This window comes from Notamacropus eugenii, chromosome 5 (genome assembly GCF_028372415.1).
Source record: "Notamacropus eugenii isolate mMacEug1 chromosome 5, mMacEug1.pri_v2, whole genome shotgun sequence".
Classification (NCBI taxonomy): Eukaryota; Metazoa; Chordata; class Mammalia; order Diprotodontia; family Macropodidae; genus Notamacropus; species Notamacropus eugenii.
Window position 1 is genome coordinate 10,378,430 of NC_092876.1, and position 6,411 is coordinate 10,384,840.

The 6,411-nt window shown below is 40.2% G+C and overlaps 1 pseudogene; it reads left to right on the forward strand.

Annotated features, from left to right (window-relative positions):
* The window catches only part of LOC140507323 (uncharacterized), an 83,972-nt pseudogene that overhangs the window by 16,365 nt on the left and 61,196 nt on the right, over nucleotides 1–6,411 (forward strand).

Here is a 6,411-nt window from a genome sequence, read left to right on the forward strand (position 1 = left end):
ATTGGTTTAGAAGTCTGCCCCAGTGGTTTCCCTTGCAGATTGGGCAATTGTAATCTCAGCACCCTCAGACTATATGTATTCTGATATCATGTTTGTGTAGCAGGCTGTTTTAGTTTTCTGAACTTTCTTCTTCATGTTCTTACCCGAATCCTCCCTGCTGTCCTCAACATCTTGTTAAGAGTGGTCTAACCTCTGACAACATTTGGAAACACATTGTCTTAAGTCAACCAGTATTGCATCCACAGGGCAGAAAGTATGATAACTTATTGCTGTGTGTCTTCACAAAGTGACCCAAAACTGAGTTTGTCAGAGCAACAGAAGTACCATGAACTTTGATTACCCAGGAAATTTTTGCAAGAAAATGATGGGCAAGGTTATCTAAATAGTACACAAACTACGTCTTCAAATAACTTCTTGATTTGCTATACAGGTAACTTCATTCTTTAAAATGCAAAGGAGCCAACAAGAGGATGCTCTGTCCTCAGTTCAAGTCACATAAAGAGGAACTAGTTGCTGGAAAAGAACCGATGAGAACAAAAGAGAGAAATCACCACTTCTGACTAAATTTTGTGAGGGAGGAGATGGAATGTGCACTTAGTATGCATCAAGTCAGAAGTATTTGAGGGGTTCAAAAGAAAGATCGATGAGATCTAATGGATGATAGGGAAAATCAAGTAAAGAGATATGGGATATGCTGAAGAATGATGTGGTGATAAAAAGTATCCAATCTACAATTAGAGAAAGTGAGACAGAATTCTGAGCCATAGGTACTTTACTAAATGGTACATGGTCATGTGTAATGAACTGTACCTCAGATTTTCCTCAAGATCTGAGATGTGCTCCTCCCTCTAGGGTCCTACTTTTATAGGAGTTAAATATCTAGACATACAAGAACAGCTATACCAAATATGGAAGAATCCATTGGTTTAAATGATGCACAGAACAAGACAGTCACAACAATATGTCAGAAGGGTGACAGGTTGTGTGAAACATGAGGCATCTCCACTAAGTGACCACAAGGTGGTCATCTGCTCATGTTGGACAAGAGGAAGTGGTACAGAGGCACAAAAAGAAAATTGATGGCTGATGGGTACAGGCTTGGACTCACCTGAGCTCTCCCCAAAACTGCTCCAAGTGCCCTTTGAAATTCACTTTGTGGGGGCTGAGCCAAGACGGCGGAGTAGAAAGGCACACATATGCTAGCTCTTACCCCACAGCCCATAAAATACCTGTAAAGAAGAACTCTCAACAAATTCTAGAGCAGCAGAAGTCACAGAGGAACAGAGTGGAGGAGATTTCTATCCCAGAGAGACCTGGAAGACCAGTGGGAAAGATCTGTCACACACTGGACACAGAGCAGAGCCCAACCCTGCCTTGGCCACATGGCACAGAAAGGAGCAGATCCAAGCAGTCTTCAGGGACAGAATCTCCAGCAGCAGTGCAGATCCCTCAACCCACAGGCGTCAAAGGTTAGTGAGAGGGTCTTTTTGGCAGGCAGAGAGGGGAGTAGAGTGTCCCCATAACTCAGGCCTCCTCAGGTGGCAGCAGTAGACACAGCAGCAGATGGGGCTCCCCAAGCAGGCAGTAGCCCTCATCCATTGTTTAAGGTCTCATCCTAAACCCCCTACGGGAACTGAGCCCTGTGTGGAGGCTCCACACTCTCCTGAGCAGCTGATCTTAATCTCATACTGAATAGCAGCCCTGGCCCTGCCTAAAACCCCTGAGGCTTTGGAGAAGCTCATCTGAATCTCAGCCCCCAGTGGTGACTTGGTGAAACTGGAGGTGAGGTGGTTGTGGAGAGGTAACTGGCAGGGAAAATGCCCCCCAAAAAGAGAAAAAAATAAGACTATAGAAGGTTACTTTCTTGGGGAACAGGTGTCTCCCCCCATCTTTTCAGGATGAGGAAGAACAAGGCTCACTCTCACAGGAAGTTAAAGCCTCTGCCTCCAGGGTCTCCAAATGGAACTTAAACTGGATTCAGGCAATAGAAGACCTTAAAAAACAAGTTAGCATTTTAGTAAAGGAGAACCAAAAAATGCTGAGGAAAATAACAGCATTAAAAAGAGGCTAACTCAATTGGAAAAAGAAGTCCAAAAACCAATGACGAGAAGGAGATTTTAAAAAGCAGAATTAGCCAAATGAAGAGAAGGTTCAAAAGCTCACTGAACAAAATAATTCCTTGAAAGAGAGTTCAGGGAAATGAATGACTATGAGTTGAACTAAGCAGTTAGTAAACAAAACCAAAAATATGAAAAACAGAAGATAATGTGAAACATCTCATTGGAGCAACAACTGACCTGGAAAATAGATCCAGAAGAAGCAATTTAAAAATTATGGGACTACCTGAAATAGCCTAGACATTATCTTCCATGAAAGTATCAAGGAAAACTGCCCTGATGTTCTAGAATCAAAGGGCAAAATAAATATTGAAAGAATTCACCAATCACCTCCTAAAAGACACCCAAACAGAGAAACTCCTAGGACTATTGTGGCCAAATTCCAGAGTTCCCAGATCAAGGAGAAAATACTGCAAGTAACTAGAAAGCAATAATTTGAGTACTGTGGAAATACCATCAGGATAACACAGGATCTGGCGGCTTCAACATTAAGGGATCGAAGGGCTTGGAATGGGATATTTCCAAGGTTGAAGGAAATGGGATTGAAACCAAGAATCACTTACTCAGCAAATCTGAGTATAATACTTGAAGGGAATAGATGGTCATTCAGTGATAGAGATGACTTTCAATCATTCATATTGAGGAAAAGACCAGATCTGTACAGAAAAATTTGACTTCCCAAGACAAGAATCAAAAGAAGCATGAAAAGGTAAACAGGAAACAAAAATCATAAAAGACTCTCTAAAGCTGGACTGTTTACATTACTTCATGAAAGCAAATATTTTTAACTCTTGAATCTTTTCTCAGTATTTGGGTAGATGGAGAGATTGTACATACACACACACACACATATACTTATGTAAATAGAGAGTACAGGGTGTGGTATATCAGAAGAGATGATATCCATGCAAAAAAAGTAAAATAAAAAATAAATAAAAGGGTGAAGGAGGAAAGTACCAGGAAGAGAAAGGGAGAAATGGAATGGGGCAAGCTATAAATCATAAAAGAGATAAGAAAAATTTTATTCAGTGGAGGAGAAAAGAGAGAAGCAGAGTGGGGAAAAATGAAGCTACTCTCTCCACATGTGGCTGAAGGAGGGAATAACATGCTCATTAAATTTGATATGAAAATTAATATCCTACCTCAGGAAAGTAGGAGAAGAGGCGCCAAGTGGGGTGAGAGGTATGTTAGAAGGGAGGGCAAATGGGAGAAGGAAGTCACTAGAAATAAACACTTTCAAGAAGGGACAAGGTCAGTTGTGGGAAGAAAATAACGGGGGATAGAATAGGACACAGGGCAGTATAATTAGTATTACACAACAGGATTATTATGGAAGTCTTTTGCAAAGGAACACATGTTTAGTCTGCATTGAATTGCTTCCCTTCTTAATGGGGCTGGGAAGGAAGCGGGGGAGCAAGAGAAGTTGGAGTTCAAAGTATAACCAATGAATGTTGAGAATTTTTATGGCATATAATCAGGAAATAAGAACTACAGGGAATGGGGTATAGAAATTTATCTTGCCCTACAATAAAAGAGAGAAGATGGGGATAAGGGAAGAGTGGGGTGTGATAGAAGGGAGGGTACATTGAGGGAAGGAGTAATCAGAATGCAAGGTATTAGGAAGCAGGGGGAGGGGAGTGATGGGGAGAAAAATTGGACGTGTTACAAAGTGAGGTAAAAGCAATTAGTATTAAAACAACTGACTCAACTAATTACTGAGAAAAAATCAATGACATCTTTAGCTTGGGGAAAAGAATTTCAGTGTAAATTTCCTAGAGGAAGGTAACCTTGGGTGAAATTTGGCATATGGAAAAGTTAAGGTTTTAATGGTAAATTTGATTTTATGATTGCTATTTAATCAGGGACTAGAAATTGTACAGAAAGGCAGGTAAGCCACTTCAGACTTGCCTCAAAAGATGTTCCTTAGCCAAAGTGAAATTATAATCATATTTGAAACCTGGTTATTGGAACTTGCCATTTTCAGATGCTATGGGACTATTAAGTGACTGCTTTTCCGAGTCTAACTCCAGGTATAAGTAGCAAGAAAGGTGATCTGAGCCTCCAATCCATGAAGCCAGGAAGCTGGTGACATGCTGGTATGAAGTGGAAACGGTAATCTCATGGGAAAGGTGGGCAGTGACTGTTCAGCCTGGGCTGAAGTAGGATTCTCCTTACTCAGTTCCCCAGTGACACCTGGCAGAAGTGAAGCCTGACTGAATGCAAGTGGACAATCTAATCCTGCCTGGAATTGACATGAACTTGGGGAGATATTGTGTCCCTGCAATGTCCCTACTCTTGGTGGCAATTTCCTATAGTCAAAAGGTCTGTAAGCTTAATGCCAGATCTACCCAATTATAAATTATTAGTAGGGGAACATCTGAGGTTAAGTCTAAAATTAAGCTATTAGGCATAGTGCTTTAGACCAACAACTGTAAGTTAGGATCCTTTAATTCTTAGTAATACTGTGGAGACAATTAGGTCAAGAGCTTGTGAAGATAGCAATATAAATATTATTGTGTCTCAGTTAATGTTAAGAAAAAATTCTTTTGTGGTCCACATTGTAAATGCTTTAAAAAGAAGTATCACCTGACTAAAAGTTTGAATTGTTTTATCTGCCATAATCTGTGTTAAAAATGAAAAATAAAATGAAATAAATGGACTGTATGGGGCTCCAAGATTGTGGAGTGAAAACAGGGACCAGCTCTCCCCCCAAACTCCTCTAAATCTCATAAAAATAACTTTAAAGAAATTCTGGAGCAGCAAAAGACTCAAAAGAACAGACTGAAGGAAATTTCCATCCCAAGACAATCTAGAACATCGAGGGGAAGTGTCTATAACACCAGGATGGGAGCATAGCACAATTCAGTGTGGGCCATACCAGAATGAATGAAGTGGGACCAGGACTTAGGTGATTGGATCACTGGTGGCTGCTGTGGATACCTGACTTCTCAACCCACAAATGCTAAAGACAGTTTTAAAGGTTGTGGGAAAGAGTCTCTCATCTACCTCAGAGGAGACTGTGATTTGGCTCTAGTCTTGACTCCAGTCCCATCCAAGGAGCAGCCCCAGGCCCTATCAGGGGCCCCGGCCCAGGACAGCTGCAGCCACTGCTGAAGAGGATGCTGCCTCTGGAGTCCTCTACTTAACAAACCTCAAAAATCAAATGTTTGGCTGGAAAGATGAACAATGAAGGGAAATGAATGAAGAATGAATGAATCTTACTTTCTCAGTGAAAATGTATTTTCCTACATCGTTGATAATGAGGAAGATCAACACATACAGTCAGGAGAAGATAACAAAGACAATGCTTCTGAATTGAAAGCCTCTAAAAAAATATGAATTGTTCTCAGGCCATGGAGAACTCAAAAAGGATTTTGGAAATTAAGTAAGAGAAGTAGAGGAAACATTGGGAAGAGAAATGAGAGAGATTCAAGAAAATCATGAAAAAAGATTCAGCACCTTGCTATAAGAAATCCAAGAAATGCTGAACAAAGTTACAGCTTTAAAAGTACACTAACCCAAAAGGCAAAAGAGGTCCAGAAATGCAATGATGAGAAGAATGCCTTAAAAAGCAAAATGGCTCAAATGAAAAAAGAAGTCCAAAAGATTGCTGGAGAAAATAATTCTTTAAAAATTAGAGTGGAGGCCTTTATCACAGACACTAGTTGCAAAAATTCTTTCCCGGTTTTCTGCTGCTCTCCCAATCTTGGCTGCATTGAGTTTGTTTGTCCAAAAAACTTTTCAATTAATGTAATCAAAATTATACATGTTGCACTTCATAATCTTTTTTATCATTTGTTTAATCAAAAATTTCTCCATTGTCCATAAATCTGAGAAACGCACTATTCCTTGCTCCACTAATTTGTGAATAGTATCAATTTTTATACTTAGATCATGTACCCATTTGGACTTTTTTCTTGTATACAGCATCAGGCTTTGGTCTATGCCTAGTTTCCACCACACTGTTATCCAGTTTTCTCAGGAATTTTTGTCAGACAGTGAGTTCTTATCCCAGAAGCTGGGGTCCTTGGGTTTATCAAACAGTAGATTGCTATATTCATTGACGACTGTGTCTTGAGTACCTAACCTATTCTACTAGTCTGCCCACATGTACAAAAATATTTACAGCAGCTCTCTTTGTGGTGGCCAAGAACTGGAAATCAAGGGGATGCCCATCAATTGGGGAATGGCTGAACAAGTTGTGGTACAGGAATGTAATGGAATACTATTGTGATATAAGAAATGATGAACAGGAAGACTTCAGAGAGGCCTGGAAAGATTTATATGAACTGAT